This window comes from Pteropus medius, unplaced genomic scaffold (assembly GCF_902729225.1).
Source record: "Pteropus medius unplaced genomic scaffold, Ma_sr-lr_union100, whole genome shotgun sequence".
Taxonomy (NCBI): Eukaryota; Metazoa; Chordata; class Mammalia; order Chiroptera; family Pteropodidae; genus Pteropus; species Pteropus medius.
In genome coordinates, this window is record NW_024352783.1 from 9398718 (window position 1) to 9419718 (window position 21001).

General features: G+C 41.6%; 1 protein-coding gene and 1 pseudogene across 8 annotated transcripts in view; one reads left to right on the plus strand and one right to left on the minus strand.

Annotated features, from left to right (window-relative positions):
* The window catches only part of TOM1L2 (target of myb1 like 2 membrane trafficking protein), a 125711-nt gene that overhangs the window by 29414 nt on the left and 75296 nt on the right, over positions 1-21001 (plus strand). The gene's annotated exons all lie outside the window — the stretch shown is intronic.
* On the minus strand, positions 16481-17129 carry LOC120589868 (protein BEX1-like; annotated as a pseudogene).

A 21001-nucleotide genomic window follows, 5' to 3' on the forward strand; every position in this document is an offset into this window, starting at 1 on the left:
ACACCTCAAAATAGTGAATTTTATGTTATGTGAATTATATCTCAATAAAGTGGTTATTAAAGAATTGAATTAGGGTGGTGGCAGGCTTATGTGAGCAGCTTTTCTTTTTTACTCTGTTCCTCAAGTTTTCCGTAATTACTTTAAGTGGAAAACACCCAGAGCACTGCATTTCATGATGATTACGTGGGATCCAGTTTCAGGTGGTACTGAATTATAACAATGCAAAGAAATTCTCTGTGAAATACTAAGCAGTCACTTTTGCTCCTAAAATATCAACCACTGACTAAGATTTACAGGCCTATACATAGAGAGAAAATGGGTGTGTATGTGATGAACCTTAATGAGTTCAATCTGCTGTAATGTGGGGCTCCTAAAAGAGGGTCTGTATTCTCACCAATAACAGATCTGTGCTTTGTGGCAATATTAGTTCTTTATTGTCTGATGGAGTCCAACTGGTGTCAGGCATTGAAATCCATGTTTATTTTGATGTGCGTGTGTTCTCTCAGAAAACTGCTAGTTCCCAGTTTGACGTTGTTTTCAATCCAATGCCAACAGATTTCTGAGCCATATATATTTTTAATATATGTTAAATAATTCATCAAGGAACGTGTGTGTTGCAACATTGGTGGCTACCTCACTTCCAATTTGACTGTTTCTACCCAATTTCTAACTGTGTTGGTCCTATAGTCAGTCTGTTTCTTGGCTAATGACATAAAATCATCTTTGAAAGGAAAGCTAAAGAATTCTGCATTACCTTTTGCCAGTTTCTGCTTTAAATCCACTGTTTGGTATTTGCAAAGGTCAGATGAGCTATTTTGGTGTCCACAGCCCTGATTAATGGGAAATCCTACATTTCCATTGGCCCCCGAGGATGAAGGATTAGTGTGGCGGCAGCAGCGGCAGCGGGCAGCATCTGCTGTAATGTCAGAAGCGTGGTGTTGGGAATTGCAGGAGCATCAGGCCCATGAAAAATGTAAGAGGAGGGAAGCTCCTCTAGCGCTAGCCCCTGTTGAGTTTTTCTCCATTTGCAATGATGCAAACATCTCCTGAAGCATTTGTTCTCCGTTAAACCTTGTTGCTAAGAATTTACTATGGAGAGCACAAGTGCCCTTTCCTGAGAGGGCTGTGGGCCCTGTGTATGGTCTCTTGTTACCCTGCCAGAAGGTTCCTCAGTTCCCTGCAAGTCAGCACATTTGTGTTCAGTTTTTTACCCCTCCTTGTAGGAGATGTCAGTTTTATTCTAAGTTAAATAAAAATCGTGTTGGCTTCAGATTTTCATGAGAGAAGCAGGTGCCTGGTGCACTGGGGAGAATAACTGAATATGGGATCTCTTTCCCCACCCAGGAGCAGATGGTCTGCATCAGTTCATCTTGTGACCTTTCTTTGTTTCTAATACACCAAATCTCTGATCCCATGGATCATAAATATTCTTTAGATTTGCAGCCATGGAAGTAAGGGAAGCGTCAAGCTGTCATTATCATTTTCCATTTGTCTGGAACCTTTGGAAGGAAACTGTTACAGCATTTTAGGCATTCAATAAGCCTCCTGTAGCCATGGGCTTTTCACACACATGAAGGGCACTGCAGTAAGGCTGTCTCAGCCAAGGTCAGAAAGGAGCCCTCTGCTCAGCATCCTGCCATCCTCAACTGTCCATTCATGGAGCAGCCTCTCCCAGTAGCTGCTTTGTGCCAGGCACCCTGCCTTTCTGCTCAGGGCCCATATCTTTTAAGTCACCAATAGTGATAATAGCCACCTTATATTATCACCCATTGTGTAAATGGAAAGCAGTAAGGGGTGGCCTTTACTGCCCCAGAGCCCACATTCTTCTCAGGAGGTAGACCCACAAATGAGTGTAGTGTGAGGGTGTTCTGATAACAGGGGTGTGTGCTGTGCTGGGGCAGAGTGAGGACATGACATCTGAGCTAGTCCTACAGGAGTTTATCAGGGAGGTGGGGGCATGCTAGCAAGAGAGAATGTTAGAGAAAAGGTATATGAGGCACCTAGACTGCAGGCTCTGGATGTCCGTGTGAGGACCTGGCAAGGGGGAGGTAGCAGTGAGGGCTGATTACTGACAATCATCCTGAAAGTCGGGGTGAGAAGTGTAGACATTATCTGGAGTTAATTGGGGAGGTTGGGGAGGTTTTTAATGTGCAAGGGGAAGATGTGATCAGATTTCTGTTTGGAGAAGATCATCCTGAGGCAGTGTAGGTTATTGGAGGGTAGGTTATAGGAAGGGAGACTGGTGGAAGTGATGCCAGTGGGGGCTGCTGTAGTACTTCCAGAGGGGAGGGAGCTGAGGAAGCGGAGCTCAGCCTGTGTGGCCCCTGTCCATGCTTCTGCACTCACTGCTTCTTCCCTTCTCTCTTTCTTATTCCTACATTCTCCTTCAGATCATTCAAATCCTCTTCACAGCTAAGTCATGTTTCCTTTCTAAGAATCTTTCCTGGACTCTCCAGATAGCAAGGCTCACCCTAGCCCTGCACCCCTGCAGCAGTGTGGGCTGCCACCATTTGGCCTTCTGTGGAGACTACCTTGCTTTCCCCAACTCAGATTAGCAGCACTTTGGGCTCTAGAATGATGCCAGTCCCCCAGTAGAGATGGACCATATGGTGAGGAAGGAAAGGAGGAGGAATGCTTTAAAGTGATTGTTACAGGAAATTGGAGGGGACTCAGAATTTGGGGGCAGAACACACATCAGTTTGAGACCTACCTCTATCTTATACATCCTCCAGGAGATGAGGCGATTTTTTTTGCTTTTTGTTATGCAAAGCTTTGAACATAAATGAGAATAGGGAAAACAATTTAATGAACTTCTGCGTACCCATGACTCAGCTTCAGCAGTTCTCAACATCTGGCCAATCTAGTCTTGTTTCATCTCATTATCCCCCTCCCCGATTCTTCATTATTTTGAAGTGGATTCCAGACATCATGTAATTTTATCCATTAATACTGAAGTATATGTCTTTAAAAGATAGGGGCTTTTATTTATTTTTTTTAATCTTTAAAAGTAAACTAATTAATTTTTTTTTATGGTGACATTAGTTAATGAAATCCGGTAAGTTTCAGCTGTACATTTTAAGAGATAGGGGCTTTTAATTGAACTCTAGGACTCTGAACTAGCTGAGCCTCAGCCTCTTCATCTGTAAAATGGGAATGATGATGCCCTCATCTCAGGGCTGCTGTGAGTAAGGCTCATGAAGGCCTTTGCCAGAATCCTAACAGCTACCTTTTCTTAATGACCTGCTGTGTACCGGCGCTATAATAGGACTAAGAACACAACCTCAGGGGCAAACAAACCTTCAATCAACACTCACCACCACCTATGTTTTGGGGGCACATTACTCAGTCAGAACCTCAGTCTCCTCATCTTTAAAAATAGAAACAGTAATAGCTCCTTCATAGGTTGATTTTAAGGTTTAAATGAGACAATTTATATATTAGCACAGCTCTTAATATATGACAGCTCTTATTATAAACATCCTTTAAATATATATATTATTTCTGATTCTCATAGCAATCCCACAGTGTTAGTTACTATCTCCATTTTACAAGTGAAATGACAAAGCCTTAAAACCAAGAATAAGTAATTTGCCTGAGGTCTTGGGGCAAATAAATTGCAGAGCCAGGTGTTTGAGCCTGGGTCTGACGGCCCCTAAGGCCCCACCTTCATTACAGCTAATTCTTTATTGAGCTTGCTATGCAGCCTTGTGAAAAAGAACATGCTGATCTTGGGTCAGGCAGACCAAGGTCATATGGTCCTTACCTCTGTCTGATGTTTTAAGCCAGCGCTGGTTTTGTAGAAGCTGATGAGCTGTGCTGTAGATTTTCCCTAGACCCCTTTGTTCGTGTCTCCTGCCTTCTTCCTACTTCTCATTCTAGGGGCTTGTTAGTGATCATCAGCACCTGCAAGGAGAGAAATAAAGAGAATAGGATGAGGAAGAAAATTAAAAAAAAAAAATTCATATCGGCTCTTTTGTGTTGCGTTTTAGTGGAAAAAAGCTAAAACCCTAAGGTAAAATGAAGTTCATAGGTTATCTGTGGATTTTTGTTTTCCAGTCAGTCAAGATAGTGAGGGGTAAATGGGGCTTATTTTTCTAGGAATGGAAAATTTGAAGATAATATGGCAGAGCCAGAAATCAAAACCAGGTCTGATCAACTCACTCCCTGGCTAGTCTCACTGTTCCGTACTGCCTCTGGGGGCAGACAGGTTAGAGACCCTCAGAATCCCATTCTGAAAGATCTGATCTAGTTCTGGCTTAATGGAAAGTCAGCATAATCATACAAGTTCTCAACTTTTTGTCTAGCTTTTTACATATGTTTCATTTTCCTGTTGCAGTGAGGTTCTTTCTCTGTTATCCTTCTTCGTAAACAAGGAAGCCAAGTAGATAAATGAGCTGTCTGTGGCCATCGGAGGGCAGAGGGAGGACTTGAATGGCATGTTTAGGCCATGACCAGTCCTGTTTCTGTACCTCCACAAAGGCCTCTGGAACGGGCTTGTCAAGTGCTTAGCAAGGCCTGGTGGGAGAAGTGACAGCAAATCTACAAGGCCCTGCTACTGAAGTGACCTTTGTCTACCTGTTAACTGGAGAAGTGGTCTCCTCTCTGGGTCTAGGCATGTTCTGGGTGCCGTGTCTGGACAGCCATCTTCAACCCTGTAGTTTTCCCCAAATAAAACACTCAAACAGATTTTAGGGGAAGGTTGAGTGTATAGATCTTACAGGTATGATTTGCAAGCTCTGTGGAGAAGCCTCTTTTTTGGCTAGGAATGCAAAACTGATCACCTCATTGCTAGAATGACAGACTGGCTTTCTTGGCATCCAGCCAAGAAAACAATTTGTGTGACTGACCCACACGCTTAACTAGCTAAAGCTTTGAGCTGTTATCCAGAATCTTTATTATGGAAAGCAGAGTTAAAATTGTTCCCTCAGAAACCTCATGGCTATTTATTTGAATCAGTGAGGTCACCCCAATGACAGCTATGGTATACAGTCTTTAATTAGGAACTTCATCAGAATGGCATTTCTGAGGGTCTCGAATATTATTTTTCCTTACTCCTTTCAGCCTTACCTTATTCCTACTCTTTGTTCAAAGCTCATTTATTCCCTGACGCCTTCATCGTCCATGCTCTCCAGTAGTCACAGAGCTCTCCTGCCTGTGGCATGCCCAAGGAAGCCCAGCCTGAGGGTGGGGGAACTGCTTATGAAATCCAGGCTCCACCTCTTATGGCAGCATGACCTTTTTGAACAGGTTACTTTACTTTTCTGAGCCTCAGTTTCCTCAACTATAAAATGGGTCTAATATTTATTGTATATTGTAGGTCAGGCACTATTCTAAGTGCTTGATATGTATAAGCTTATCTCCTCTTGGTAACAATCAGATGAAGCAGACTTTTTACCATCCCCATTATATAGATGAGGAAGTTGAGGTGCAGAGATCACATTGCTGATAAATAAAGTGCCTACTACAGAGTCTAGCACATAGTAAACATTCAATAAATGTTTATTGAGTCCGAATACCTCCCTCACCTAAATGTCTGCTACATTTATAATCCATGCCTTATAGTTTCTACTTTAACTTTCCTCTGAGAATATTGAATATATCAATCTTATCTTCAAATCTGGGTTTACTTTTTAAACTATGTGTTATAGAAATTTTAAACATATGTAAAAATAGTATAATGAACCTCTACTTACCCTTTATCAATTCATGACCTATTATATTTTGTCAATATGTCTTCCTATTCCCTCTCCTGGCCTATATTATTTTGAAGTAAATTCCCCAAATCATATTATTTCAGTCATATATTTCAGTGTGTATCTCGAAAAGAAAATGACCTCTTTTAAAAAACAACCATAATAATTTTATTGTACTTAAAAATTAATAAGTCTCTAATATTACATATTCAGTTAGTATTCAAACTTCTACTTGTCTCATAATGTTATATATGTATTTTAAGTTTGTTTGTTTGAATAGGATCTAATAAAGTCTGATATTATAATTAGTTGATATGTCTCTTATGTCTCTTTTAATCTATAGGCTCCTCCTTCATATTCATTTCATTGCAGTTTATTTGTTGAAGAAACCAGTCTAGAGTTTCCCAGTCTGCATTTTGCTAATTGTATCTCTGTGGTAGCATTTAACATGTTCACATGTTCCTCTGTTCTCTGTATTTCATGTAAACTGGAAATTAGATCTATGGTCCAATCAAATTTAGCTTTAATTTTTCAACAAGACTACTTTAGAGGTGATGTATTTCTCTCTCGGAGGGACATCATGTCTTGTCTTTCTCTTTATAATGTTCCCAGCCATTGATGATCAGTGCCTAGATCCATTGATTCTTTAGGGATTGTAAAATGGTTTTCAAACTGGATTTTAATTACCTTGAGGGCCTGTTCCTTTTCCCAGGGTAGACACAAAAAAAGATTTCAATGAGAATTTGTACTAGTTACTGAATTCTTACCTCTTTTAGACATCCTTGCTCACTGATTGGTCATTAAGATTGGCCCTAAAAGAAAGAAAGGAAAGGAGGGAGGGAAGGGAGGGAGGGAGGGAGAGAGGGAGGGCTCTCCCTGGGAAGAGGTATTAAATTGTTCCCTTGGCTCAGAAGCCACACCATGGGCTCAGTGCTCTTTGTGTTTTTTCCTTTAACAGTCATTCTGAGGGCATTTGGTGTGTGGCATGATGGGAAGAGCACTGAGAGTGGTTAAGCAACTGGGTGCTAACCTGGGATCTGCCAGGATCCCAGTGAACTCAGGCAGTGACCAGTCACAATCTATCTCAGAGACCTCTACATAGATGAGAGTTAAGGTTCCATTCAGCTCTAAAAGCCAGCTGCTAGTGTTTTGCCTGCTGTTAGTCTCAGCACCAAAAGGCAGGCAGTGTAAGAGAAGGAAAAGTCACACCAGCGAGGGCTGGCCTCACTTTGCAAGGCTTGGGAAAGGTTTAGTTTTGTATTGGGTGCAAACAAATCATATAGAGACTGTTCACATATTAGGGTTCTTGATTTTATCATTTTCATCCCATTCCTGAGTCACTACATTAAGACTTACTGGTAGAATACTCGGGTTCAGAAATCAGACAGAACTGAATCTAGTCCAGGTCCTGCTGCTATCTGTGTATGTGTCTGGGCAAGTCATTAGCTTCTTTGAGCCTCCCTTTCCTGGTGTACAAAGCATGAGAATAAAAAGTGTCTACCTTAGTGTTATGGTGAGGATGAAATAATGAGATAAGGCACCTAGGACATTATAAGAAATCAGTAAGGTTAAATGGTAGTGTTTTACAATCGTCTGTCTCCTGGAATGAGTCCCTGTGCCTTTATACATATGTAGGCAGAAGCAGAGTCTGGAGAGACTTGCAACCTCCTGGCTGTCTTGAGTTTCACAGGCTTCTTCCAGGGTGGCCCACCACTCCATTCCCTAGTGGAAGTTTGAGTGACTCCCTTACTCTTATCCAGTGCCTCTCCTGGCAGTCATTTATTGTGTGGAACATCTTAGTCAGATATAAGACTCTTGTCACCCTTATGTTTTGAGTGAAGAAGCCAGCTTCTGGCCACTCCAGTGAAATTAAAGGCACACAGGGTCTCAGAGGTGGAAGGAGCTCCTTGGGTCACCAAGAGCAACATCTCTGGCAAAGCAGTCATCCCTTCGAGAGAGTCTTGCCAGGTGGCTACCAGCCCAGACCTATACATATACCTCCAGTGATGAGAAATTCATTGTCTCACAGACAGTACATTTATTTCACTGTTGGCCTCTTCTGCAGTTAAATAAAAAGGCCTTTCTTCATTTTATCTGAAATCTGCCTCTCTCTTATTTCCACTTGTCAGTTCTGGTGCTCTTTTCATTGTACCACACTGCTATGGAAGGGGGTGATTTGGGAGTGGGGTAGTAATATAGATGGAGCCTCTGCTCCTAGTGTCACTGTGTTCTAGAGAGAGCCCTCCAAAGCAGATGTGCCGTATAGCAAAATCCCAGCCAAGCATGTGGCACTGCCTTTGTGTGGACATTGGTAGAGACCTTTCTGTGAGTGTCAGAAATGGAGTATAATTCTCTATTAGGCAGTGTCAGATTCAGGTAGTTTGGTGAGACATGAAGGGGACTGATTGGAGAACTGCCTTTAAGCTTGAGAGCTATGAATTGGAGCCTAGTGTGAGGTGCTAACCTTTCCACATGCCCCCCTCCACTGTGCAGCCCTCTCAGATGTCTTTTATTATGCTCCCACGTGAGTGGCGTTCACCCTTGCATTATTTAATGCCATTCATCCTTGCACTTTCCCATTCCTACAGCCAGCAGGAAAAGAGACTGCAACATGTAGGCTATGTGTCGATGCCTGGCAGTTTGTCAGCCTTAGAAAGCTGCTTGTGGGCTGAAAGCCCGTGATACCAGCAGTGATGCAGAGCCTGCATTCCTTGGGCTCCTGGGAAATGCCCTCCTACAATGGTGACACAGAAAAGCAGGAAAGAATCTTTGTTTCATCTGTACCAGACCCCACTTGCTAAAGATCTTTGGCCCTTACTATGCATACCTGTGAAATTCCCCTAATTCTGAATCCTTAATGGGACCAGATGGCTGGTTGTTCATCAAGGGTGGATATGGACATACAGGTGGCCATTTCCTTGTTGATTGACTCCTATCAAAGACAGCAGTAAAAATTCTAGTATTCCTCAATTATAGTGGAATGCCCATTCCAAAACCAGGGTAATAAATTAGGCTTTTTGACATTTCTGTGGGAGGAAGAAGTCATATTGTATAGCCTGTTTTGGGGTGACTAGATAACTCTGGGAATATGTACCAGGTGTTACTCTCCTTTATCTTTGGGGTGCAGGGACAGATGGCCTCAGCTGGTCGTGATGTTTGTCACCACATACTGTGCATCAGGAAGTCCTGAGTGGAACGGTCACAGGAGGTCAGTGCTGCAGAGGACGAGAGGCCCATTTACTCTGTCTTAGCCCATGTGGTACAAGGTAGAGCAAGACAGGAGAATTAGAAGAGGTTGAACCCCTGATAATTTGAAAAGCATGAAGAAATGTAGAGAAATAGAGAAAAATATTCGTTATCCTACTACCCAGAGGTCACTATTATAAGCATTTTGGCATATTTCTTTCCTGTATTGTTAATGTATTTTTCTTTACAGAGATTATGCTATAAATACAATTTTGTGCTCTGTTTTTTTGTTCACTTAACATAATAAGCATTTTAAGTTAAAAAAATTTATAAATATTATTTTTAAATGACTCCACAATGTTCCATCACGTGAATATATTGTAATTTACCACTTCCTTAATGTTGGGCATTTAGATTGTTTCTTTTGGTTCTTTTTTCCTTTCAGTTATAATTAATGCAGTGATAAACATAGTAGGGCTTAAATCTTTGTCTGCATTTTAGATTATTTACTATAATAAATTCCTTTAAATAGAATTATCTTGTCAAAGGGTATGCTCATTTTTAAGATTATTACTCTCCAAAAAAATGTGTATTGCTTTCTATTTGCTCAGCTTTATTAGGACCCAACCAGAGTTCTGGTAGAGGGACTCATATGTGGAACAGAGTTGGGGAAGACTTTCTCAAGAAGGATTTTTAAGCCACATTCTGAAGGTGTCGAGTGTTAACTAGCGTGGAAGCACATGGGGATGGAGGAGAGAGACTGTCCTAGTTATCCAGGCAGAGAAGCAGAATGTGCAGATGCCCCAGAGTTGCTAATGAGCCTGGACCTAGAGGAGCTGAGGCCAGAGGATGGAAAGGATGTAGTAAAATGGACAGAAATGGAAGGCAGGGCAGGAGCAGAATGTAGGCTTTACCCTAACAGCAGTTGGAAGCCATAAAGGGGCTTTAAGCAGGCCAGTTACATGATGAGACTTGCATTCGAGAAAGGTTATTCCAACTTCTGGGTGGAGGGTGGGTTGGACAGGGCAGGAAGGGATGCCGGGAGACAAGTCGCACAAGGAGGATTCCTCAGACTGCTAAATTGATAGGAGATATTGCATTTTATTGAAATTTCCATTTCTTTAATTCCTGCTGAGGTTGGATATTTTCATGTTGGTTTGCCAACTGTATTTCATCATTTGTGACTTGATTCTATGTCCTAAAGGCTCTTGGAGCATTGAGGCACCATCATTGCAGACTTTAGAAATGATGTGGTCAGACACATAAGTCAGCTTTGCATTGGAGCCTTTGGAGACCAGGCAAGGTGAGGTGATACCCTGGATCCCTTTAACCTCTGCTCTCTCCAGTCCTTCTAAAGCACCATGACCAGAGCCTTAGAAAGCACAACTCAACAAGCTCTGGGCCTACTGACCAGAAAGAATAGTAGGAGTGGCTGTGGAGGTCACTTTTCTGCTATCAGATTTAGAGGAAGAGGCTCAGAGTGCAGCAACTTAATTTAAATCAGGGGGTCTTTGGTGATTGGAGCAGCTTTATTTTATTTTTTAAATTTATTTTTCATTTTTCAATTACAGTTTACATTCAATATTATGTTAATTTCAGGTATACAGCATTGTGGTTAGACGTTTATATAATTTTTGAAGTGATCCTCCCATAAGTCTTGTACCCACTTGACACCATACATAGCTTCTACAATATTAATGACTCCATATTCCTATGGCTATTCTATAACTGCCAATTTGTACCTCTTAATCCCTTCACCCCTCTCATTCAGTCTTCCAACCCTCCTTCCATCTGGCAACCATCAGTTTGTTTTCCATATCCACGAGTTTTTTCTATCTTGTTTGTTCATTTATTTTGTGTTTTTAGATTCCACACACAATTGAAATCATATAGCATTTGTCCTTCTCTGTCTGACTTATTTCACTTACTTGAGGTCCATCATCTTGTTGCAATGATAAGATTCATTCTTTTTTATGGCCGACTAATATTCATATATATATATATATATATATATATATATATATATATATATATATATATACACCAGTTCTCTATCCATTCATCTTTGATTAGAGCATTTAATTCATTTAAAGTAATTATTGGTAGGCATGTAGTAATTGCCATTTTATTTATTGTTTTCGTAATTCTCTGTTCCTTATTCTCTTGTTCTCTTTTCTTGTATGTTGATGACTTTCTTTAGTGTTGTGTTTGGAATCCTTTCTCTATTTCTTGTATATCTCTTATAGATTTTTGGTTTGTGGACGATGTGCATCATATCTACCAAGCTGTTTTATAACAGTCTATTTTAAGTTGATTATTGCTTAAGTTCAAACACATTAAAATATCACTACCATTTTTACTCACTCCAAGTTTATTTTTTGCCATTATTTTTTACGTTGTTCACGTGTGGGTTTGTGTGTATTCCTTAATTTACTGTCGTAATTACACATAATCCTCTTACTTTTGCCTTTTAACCTTTGTACTAGCTTTACTTGATGATTGATCTAGTATTTTTGTTATGTGCTTGTCTATTTCAGTGAAACTTTTTTTCTTTATGATATTTTCTTAATATATATTTCTCCTTCTCCTCCCCTTTCTCCTTCCCTTTCTCCTCCCCTTTCTCCTCCTCCCCTTTCTCTTTCTTCTTCAAGTCCCTTTAACATTTCTTGTAATACTGGTTTGGTGATGATGAACTCCTTCACCTTTTTCTTACTGAGAAGCTCTTTATCTCTCTTTCGATTCTAAATGACAGCCTTGCTAGGTAGAATAGTCTTGGTTGTAGGTCCTTGCTTTTCAACACTTTGAGTATTTGCGCCAGTCTCTTCTGGCCTGTCAAGTTTCTGTTGAAAGATCAGCTGACAGTCTTGTGGGAGCTCCTTTTTAGGTAACTAGCTGCCTTTCCTTTGCTGCTTTTAGGATTCTCTCTTTGTCTTCAGCCTTTGCATTTGAATTATAATGTGTCTTGGTGTGGCTCTGTTTGGGTTCATCTTTTTTGGGACTCTGTGCTTCTTGGACTTGTATGTCTATTTCCTTCACCAGGTTAGAGAAGTTTTCAGTCATTATTTCTCTGAATAGGTTCTCAATCCCTTGCTCTCTCACTTTGCCTTCTGGTACTCCTATGATGTGAATGTTGTTACACTGGTTGTTGTCCTAGAGGTCCCTCAAACTATCCTCATTTGGGCTGGGGGGGAGGATTCTTTTTTATTTTTGCTGTTCCGATTGGGTATTTATTGCTACCTTTTCTTCCAAATCGCTGATTCGATCCTCTGCTTCATTAATCTGCTGTCGATTCCATCTAATGTATTCTTCATTTCAGTTTTTATATTTTTCACTTCTGTTTCTTTTTTGTTTCCTATCTCTTTGTTGAAGTTCTTACTGAGATCATCTGTTCTTCCCCAAAGTTCATCGAGCATTCTTATAACCAATGTTTTGAATTCACATCTGATGGATTGCTTGCCTCCATTTCATTTAGTTCTTTTTCTGGAGTTTTGTCCTGTTCTTTCATATTTGTCTGTCCCCTCCTTTTGGCTGCCTTTCTCTGTTTGTTCCTATGTATTAGGTATATCTGCTGTGTCTCCCAGTTTTATCAGAGTGGCCTTATGTCCTAGGTGTCCTGCAGGGCCCAATGGCAGTCTCTCTGTTCACCCGAGCTGGGTGCTCCAGGGATGTCCCTTGTGTGAGTTGTGTGTGCTCTCTTGTTGTGGTTGAGCCTTGATTGTTGTTGGCACATCAGTGGGTGGGATTGACTCTCAAGCTGACTGGCTGTGAGGACTGGCTGTGACTTCAGTGGATAAGCAATTGTGCAGGGGCTGAATCCATGAAGCAGGATTTGCTTTAGTGGGACTCTGGTGTCTGCCAAGTCCGCCCTTTGCGTGTGTCATTTGTGGCACTAATCAGGTGGTGCTCTTGTGTGGTCTGAAGCCGGCCACCAAGTGTGTTTGTTCTGGGGCCTCTTGAGAGGGGCTCTAGTGCAGGCCAAGGTCAGCTGCAGCCCATGTCCAGCTTGGGGCCTCCTGGTAGGAGCTACAAAGTGATCTGTAGTTGGTAGCTGCCTATGTTGAGCTTGGCGGCACCTGAGAGTGGTTATGCTGCAAAAAGAAGCCAGTTGCTATTAGTGCTGGGCTTGGGGCCACTTAGCAAGAGATACAGGGTATGCCAAGGCCAGCTGCTGCTTGTTTGGGGTTGTGAACCTTTGAGAGATTTTAGAAAAGTCTGCAATGCAGGTTCAGGCTGGCTGCTTGTGTGTACTAGACTTTGAAAGAAGTTTGGGCAGGGTGCATGAATTGGGTGGGGGTAAGATCTAAGGGAATCACCAGGGTGGAGCAAGAGTGGTGTTAGCCAGATTGATGGAGATTCAGATTTGGCTCCCACCTGCACTTGCAGACTATGCGTGTTCCTCAATAAAGGAACAATGGTGCCTGCCAGCATTTTAGTCCAGGAGAGAGCTGCCTCTTCAGCCCTCACCCTGAATCCAAACAATTCAATTCTTCCCCATTAGTCCCTGGTGCTTTTCAAATTGCTGTCCCTTCTCTGGAGCTTAGGGCAAGTGTTTGTGAGTGAGTCTGTGCTGTGACCCTTTAAAAGGACACCTGGGTCTACAGAAGCCCTTTGTTTCACCAGATAGAATCCCTGATAGTTTTCATAGCCAGGTGTTATGGAGACCCCTCTTCCAGGCACTGATGGCCCAGGCTGAGGAGCCTGGAGTGGAGCTGGAACCTCTGCAATGATAATATCCTTCTTGATTCTTAACTACCAAACATGGGTGTGAGACTGTATTTTGCATCTTTTCCTCTCTTACCAGTCTCGATGTGGCTTCTTTTTTACATCCTTAGCTATAGGAGTTCTGTTCAGTTAGTCTTCAGGTGGTTCACAAGGGTAGTTATTCTATAATTTAGTTGTAATTTTGATGTGGTCATGGGAAGTGAGCATAGCATTTACCTACTCTTGACCTGAGGCAGCTTTGTTTTAGAAGAAGCTCAGCCAAAGCTGTTTATTGAAAGCAGGCCATAAGCATTTGCTAGAGTGAAAAAGATGAGTAAAGAATAGAGTCTTTGGTATAAAGTTACGTCCCCAGACCCGACTCACAGTTCAGCTGCCTCCCCAAAATTAACAGCATCCAGCTTGTAGATCTTGCCTATTAATACATTTATTAGCTTGCTTATTTGATAGCCACATAGGCTTCCTGAAGTAAGTGCAGGCAGGGGTTTGCCAAAAATGTACTCTGGTTGGAAAAAGTTTTCTTGATAGTTGGCTGTTTGCCATGCTGCAAGGTCTTGTGCATTTTGGTTCCTCTCAGAGGGTGACTTTGTATGCAGTGCACATGGCACCCTGAGTTCCAGCCTAATTGCTATGTGCGGGGTAGCTGAGTACAGTATGGTGGCTGAGTAATGAACCCACATTTCTCTTTGCAGCTTCTCAATTAGGAAATCACAGGGACCTTGAGCCTGCGTTTCATTTGAGAGTGTTTTCCTCTGCTAAATCTGGATGGTTTCAGATTTTAAAAATGCTGCCTTTGTAGCTGGCAGCCTTGTCATGGTGCCCTACATACATGGTTATGCCTTTGCTTTAGCTGAAGTCCTCCTTAGTTGCCATTTAATTTTACACAAAGACCAGATAAGATATGGCATAAGGTTGGATGAGCTGACCTACCAGAAGCCTTCCAAAAATTATTATACGATTCCTGATGACAAATGTGTAGGTCAACAAATTTTTTTTTAATTATAAACTGGTTTTATGTATTTTGTAGAAAATTTTGGAAAGTTACCCTCCTTTTCAACAAAGCCAAAATGAAATAAGATGTAATTACTCTCACCTCTAAGCTATTTACCACTGTTATCATATTGGGATTAGCTTTCCAGGCTTTTCTTTTTTGCATAGGTGTATACTTTTTAATATAAAAATATGTACTATTTTTATCTTGATTTTTCCCTCCACTTCAATGTGATGAACACTTGCCCACCAACACATTCTTTTCGCTTAGCCAGTAGCCAAATATGTCTGCAGAGTGCAAGCAAGCCATTCTAGGCAGTATGTCACCTTGTGCGATAATGCTGTCATCTCAATTAGAGTCTTATGGCTTCAGGTTTTGGGGCCCAAATCACATTCTTTAAATATTGTCATAGGTAGCAAATCATCATCTTTTGAAGTGTAGCTTTGATTTTTAAAACAAGCCAATAATTTTTCACACCCCAGAGTCATATGCTGACGAGACCAAACTTGAGATGTGGCTATAGCAAATACGATTAAGTTTTTCTAGGTAACTTGTAGTTGATTGGACAACTATAATGGCTCCACTAGGCTGAACACTTGAAAGCCAGATGTAACTGCTGCATGAGCATTATAAGTGTGGCACTGGTCCTCAAACCTTAGGGACTGAGGAGAACATCAGAATCTGCTGAGAAGCTTGATAAAAATGCCCATGAGGCCCAGATTAATAAGGGTACGGGGGAGAGAAGGTCTAAGGGGGCATGAACTTATCTGTAATTGTAGTAGACACTGCTCATTTCCTATCCAATACCTGTGCCTCATTTCTCCTTAATTTTGTTTGGGGCGGCTATGTGCCCAGCTAAAAAATTCTCTTACACAATCTCCCTTGTAGCTAGGAGTGACCATAGGACACAGTTCTGGCCTATGAGATGGAGGCATAAGCCACTAGGGAGAGCACCTCATCATAAATAAAATGGCAAAACCCTTTGGTCCTTGTGCCTTCTTCCCGCCTGTTTCATGGACTCTGTCTGCTGAAGCAGCGTTCCAGTTATAGGGATAGAAGCCACAGGCCAATGATGACAGAGCAAGACAACAAGATCCTGGATCCTTCATGTAATCCTTGAGCGGCTGTTCCAATTCTGCACTGCCTGCCTTTAGCATTCTTCTTGTTCCATGAGAAAAATAACCCATCTGTTTAAGTGACTGTTAGGTTTTTTAATTGCTTGCAGCTGAATGCAATCATAACTGATAAGGCAATGTTTTAATATTTTACAAGGGGGAAATGTATTTACATATTGTGTAATTAAAAATGAAAAATAATTTAAATCCACACAGATTTCTGGGCCCCACATCAGACTCACTGAAACAAAATCTTTGGGGATGGGACTCACCCCAAAGTATTTTAAACAAACTCTCCAGATGATTCTAATGCACAATAAAACGTGAGAATCATTTCCATATACATTAATATTATTATCCCTGTTTTATATATGAGAACATGAGGCCCAAGTAGGTTAAACAACTTTACTCAACATCTCTAAGTGATATTTGCATCCAATACTGTCTAGTTCCAAAGTACACCCCGCACCCTCCCACCCCAAGGAGGCCTGGCTTTTCCTCCCACAACACAGCCATGCTACTTCTGAAGGGAACTCCAAAATAGAAGATTCAAAACTGTTTTGGCACAGGTTTACATCACTGTCCAGGGACAGCATCACTGCAATGCATGTATCCCTAAGAAATGAAGAGATCTATGTTTTCTGGCATGTTTGTTAAAAAGCAGGTTCATAAGTTCTTGGTCTTGTCTTCTGCTTTTGAAACAAAAGTAGGGTTTTGTTTGTTTGTTTGTTTGTTGGCTTTTTAAAATCGCTTTATTAACTTCACAGTATGTAATGAGCATCTTTCCATGCAATAGGTAAAACTCTCCTGCTGACAGAAACTTACATATTCAGTCAAAACACAGCATTTTATTAGAAGCTGGTAATAGGAGACCCATGAGGAAAAGTAACACCAAAAGGTTTACAACGAAGGTACATCATAAACATGGAAGTCTAGGAAGCAGGTGTGTCTTCCTATTAACTTCAGGGAAAACATCAGCATTCAAGGCATATGGCAAAACTCATCATGATAGTCCTAGTGAGGGGGTCAGTGCTAACTGCCTGCAGACTATGACTCAACTGCTTTTCCCTCAGCTCTTGCATGAGTTGTTTCATCTCCTCCCCAAGCCTTTCCATACTCTTCTCTCCCATCCTTGCTTGTGGCTCTCCAAGCCTCTGAATCATATCCCGTCTATACTGCAGGATGGGTTGCCTAACACGGAACCGCCTACGATTTCCTCTAAGCACAGTATTCACCAGCTTCCAAAGGGAGGGCCAAGGGCTCTCCTTTATTAGCATCTGGCTTCTTTTCGTCCTTTTTTTCATTTTCCTTGTTGGCATTTTCCATGTTGAGATTTTTTTCTGCTTGTTCCTCTTTGGATGCTCTTGCTCCTAGGAGACAAGAGAAGGAACTGGGCCTGTCTTTGCTGTCACCTCCTCCCACTTCTCAGTGAGTACAACACTGGGGGACACTTGGACCACAGACCTGCTCCTCTTCTGCTCCCACCTCCTACTCCTGGGGCTGCCTCTGGCCTGCATGCCCTCAGGACTACGGGGACCTGATACGGAGAAGGGAACAATTAAAAGCTGTGAAACAAAAGTTCTTTGAAATTAGTTTTTTTCATAGACTTTCTAGGGTTAAGTCACTTAAGAATTACTAGAACATCTCACCCATGAAAGGTGATTATGGTTGTTTTATGAGTATGGAAGACATATAGCTCATAAGTGCTAAAGTAGTCTCCTGTGAGTTATTAGAACTCTGCAGTATTCATGTTATACCAAATTAGCCATCAAGGGCTGATAGATTTTATCTGTAGTTCACAAAGGCATTGGTCAGTGCTATATATTCATAACAATTAAATACACACCAGCTTGCCTAGAATAGGATCTTTGGGTAAGGTGGCCACCTCAGGTTGTAATGATGTGATTTGCGTGGGTATTTGGAGACCTGTATGATAAGATTAACTTTCTGTGGGGAAGGGGATCTTTACTGTGTGAAATAGGAGGTCAGTGTACTTGAGACCCTCAAGGGGCTGGCAGGATTGCCTTGATAAAGTGTGGCCTGGGAGTTAGGAGTTCTGTGTGCCAGACCGGGGTCTGGCATGAAGCCACTGCATATCAGGATCTCTTACGTAAATCCACATAGTCAGACTTTCGGACTTCACTCTGTTATTGCGGTCCTCCTGTGTGTAAAGCATTCTGAGAGATACTTTACTAAATTGCCTTCAAGGAGCTCCTTTTCTTGTGGGGGAGAGAAGACAGATATCCAAGTCTCTATAATAGCAGATATTGCCACTCCTATTTCTCCCGAGGGTTGTTATGTGTCTGGTCCTGTGCCAGGCCTTTAAAGATGTTTACTTAATTCTTACAAAAGCTTTGCAAGGTATAAGTATTATTATTACTGTTATTTATATGTAGAAACTGAGGGTCTGAAAGATTTCGTTACTTGCTCAGGGTCACATAGCCAGTAAACAGCAGAATCAAGTTTGAGTTCAGGTCAGCCTGACTCCAAATATCCTGAACCTCTGTGTGATTTTGCCTCCATGGTGCTCAGCCCTGGTGTGGTGGCAGGGACTTGGAAAGTATGGTAGAAGGAGACCTCTTTTGAATGGGAGAATTGAGGAAATCTTTGTAGAAGAGGCAGTATATTTAAAGAGTTTAGGGTAATTAAAGATAAGTATGAGAAGGCTGGAGTATGCTCTGAGAATAAGGAGGACTCTGGTTAGATTGAAATGTGTATTTCCTCGTGAGGATGGAGAAGGGCAGGAAGAAGGAAATGAAGCTGGGAAAGTAACTGAGACATTGTGAAGGGTACTCAATGTTGGGCTAAGTTATAGGAAGAACATTTTGCATTTTATGTAAAACTGTTTGAAGATGTTATCTATTGTGCTGTTCATTATTCCTTAATATAAGAACGACCGCAATAAATTCATCTTAAAACTTAGCCTCAGGAAAAAAAAATTTCTCCCCCTCCTAGTGCGATGTCTTTTAGTCTGCTTTTAATCAGAAAGCGAGGACTGTGGAACTCATTGTCTTTTCCTCTTTGCCAAGGCTACTGTGAAGCCCAGGCTTGATTTAATGTCCAATTGTACTAACTATCTTATCGCCCTGGTTCTCAGTAAAAAAAATTTCACCTCTTATTTCGTGTATTTTCTAGTCTACCTTTTACTTTATTTTATTTGCCTTGGGTACAAATTATTATTAAAAACTTCCATAAATTCCTTTTGGAAGTAGGTAGGATATCTTTTAAATACATTTTACTGCTTTATAGAAGAAACTTTGACTCTTGCACTACCATAGGGAGAGGCAATAAGGGGCTGGAACAGGGCAGTGATATGATCAAAGCTTTTTTTTGGCATATTGATGAACTGCTTGCAAGAGACTGCTGGGAAGGGCATTTTATCTCTTGAATAAGGGATGGAATTAGTTTCTGGGAATCCCTGGAGTTGTGGAAGGGCCTGCCAGGTGTGCGTCTGCTATGGGGGCTCTCTGAAGCCCTCCTCGCTCCTACTAAGTTTGAAATCATGTCCTTCACATGCCCAGACTACCTTTTCTTTCATTTTCACAGTGGTCTCTGATTTGGTCATTTTCTAGGACCACCTAGACCACTTTTTTTGGCTCTTACCAGGAAAATGGACTAAAGTTTCTAAGTCAGCAATTCTCTATATCCCACTTTCTGGATTATTTAATGCAACCCTCAATAAAATGACTCTGCATGATGAGTAGACTGTCAGCATCCCAGACCAACAAGAAGAAGCTGCCTCATGGTCTGATGGTCTTGAGGATGTCAAACTTGGCAGTCCTGCTTCTGAAGACCCAGAGCAGGGTGTCTTCGGGAGGGTGCACTTGCCTCCCTCTGCGTACTCAAACATGGGCTCTGTTTCTATGCTGGTAGTCTTCGTGAATTCACGGGGTCCTCCCCTGAGAGCCACTGCATATCATTTTCTGTTGGCACCTCACATATTGCAGCTGCATTGCTGCTGTGAAAATTCATGTTGTTTTTAGCTTTTAAAGTATTCTTATTAATAGCAGCAACTAAAGCACCCGAGATGTTCTAGGGTAAGAATAGTATCTGACACAGGTCAGGGGTTCATGGAGAACCTTTTGAAAGTGTGTGCAGAATTGTGTGTGTGTGCACTTTTCTGGAAAGGTCTTACTGGGTTCTCAAAAGGAATATATTCCTCCTTTAACATTTTATCCAAAAGGAGTTAAGAACCATTCCTCTAAAAAATGACCTTCTCTGGCTTTCTTTCTGATATTCTTGAATATCCATACCAAACCACTTCCTGCAAAGCCTGCTGCTCAAAGCAGCTCTAAGCAGCAGGGACACAGAGACATCCAGAGATCCAAACATCCAGTATGGGAGATCAGCACTGGAGGATGGTGGCACTGGCTGTGCAGCCACCTGCAGAAGCCCTTTAAACTCAAGTGCAGTTTCCAGTGTGGATGGGCAGTTCTTGTCTTCCCAGCTCGGAGCTGTCCAGCTTTTATGTTTCCCAGCTGCACTCTTTGTTCTTGCCCTTTACCGCTATGCCAGCCACTGAGAGCAGCCATGCAGTGTTTTTCCCTTTCAAGTGGCCGAGTAAAGGCCCATTCTCCAAGCTGTACTTGGGGAATATCTCCAGACTTGGTATTAGGAACCATAGCAATAACAAGCTCCCAAAACAAAATTAGATTTTTCTGTGGTCCAGTGAGAATCTGGACTGGAAGTCGTTTGATTTTATTTTGCCTTGCTCTCTTCCCAAGCCCACGATTGCAAAAACACTTTGTGAATCAGAAATGGAAGCATTGTTCTCTGGTAATCACTGAGGAATGTCTTTCCTGAATGGCTGCAGTGGGTATGAATAGCTCTACAGAAAAAAGCAAAACAAAACCTAAGACATTGACGACAGCTATTTATATTCTATTTTGTTTAACAAGCTTTTGTTGAATACCTACTATGTGCTGGTAGAATTCTTATCCGTCTGAGAAGGCCGGTTCATGAAGAGCTATTACACTGCAGTAGGGGCTGTAGGAGAATCAGCAATCAAGGACTGTGGGTCCCAGAAGAGCATAATTAATTCAGCTGGTATATGCATGCGCACGCAAGGGCGGTCAGGGCCTCGCTGAGAGGAGGCAGTGTAGCTGAGAGTTAAAGGAAGAATGTAGTCTCCTGTGTTCTCTTTTGACCCTTTTCATTATGTAAGCATGCATTTTTTACCTTGTGGTGATTGGTATGCACATAATGTTTTATGCTGCCAGTTTTTTACTTAGCATTCCTATACCAATTCCCACCTAGTGATTTGGCCAAAGTATTTATCATTTTTTAAAGCCATAGAG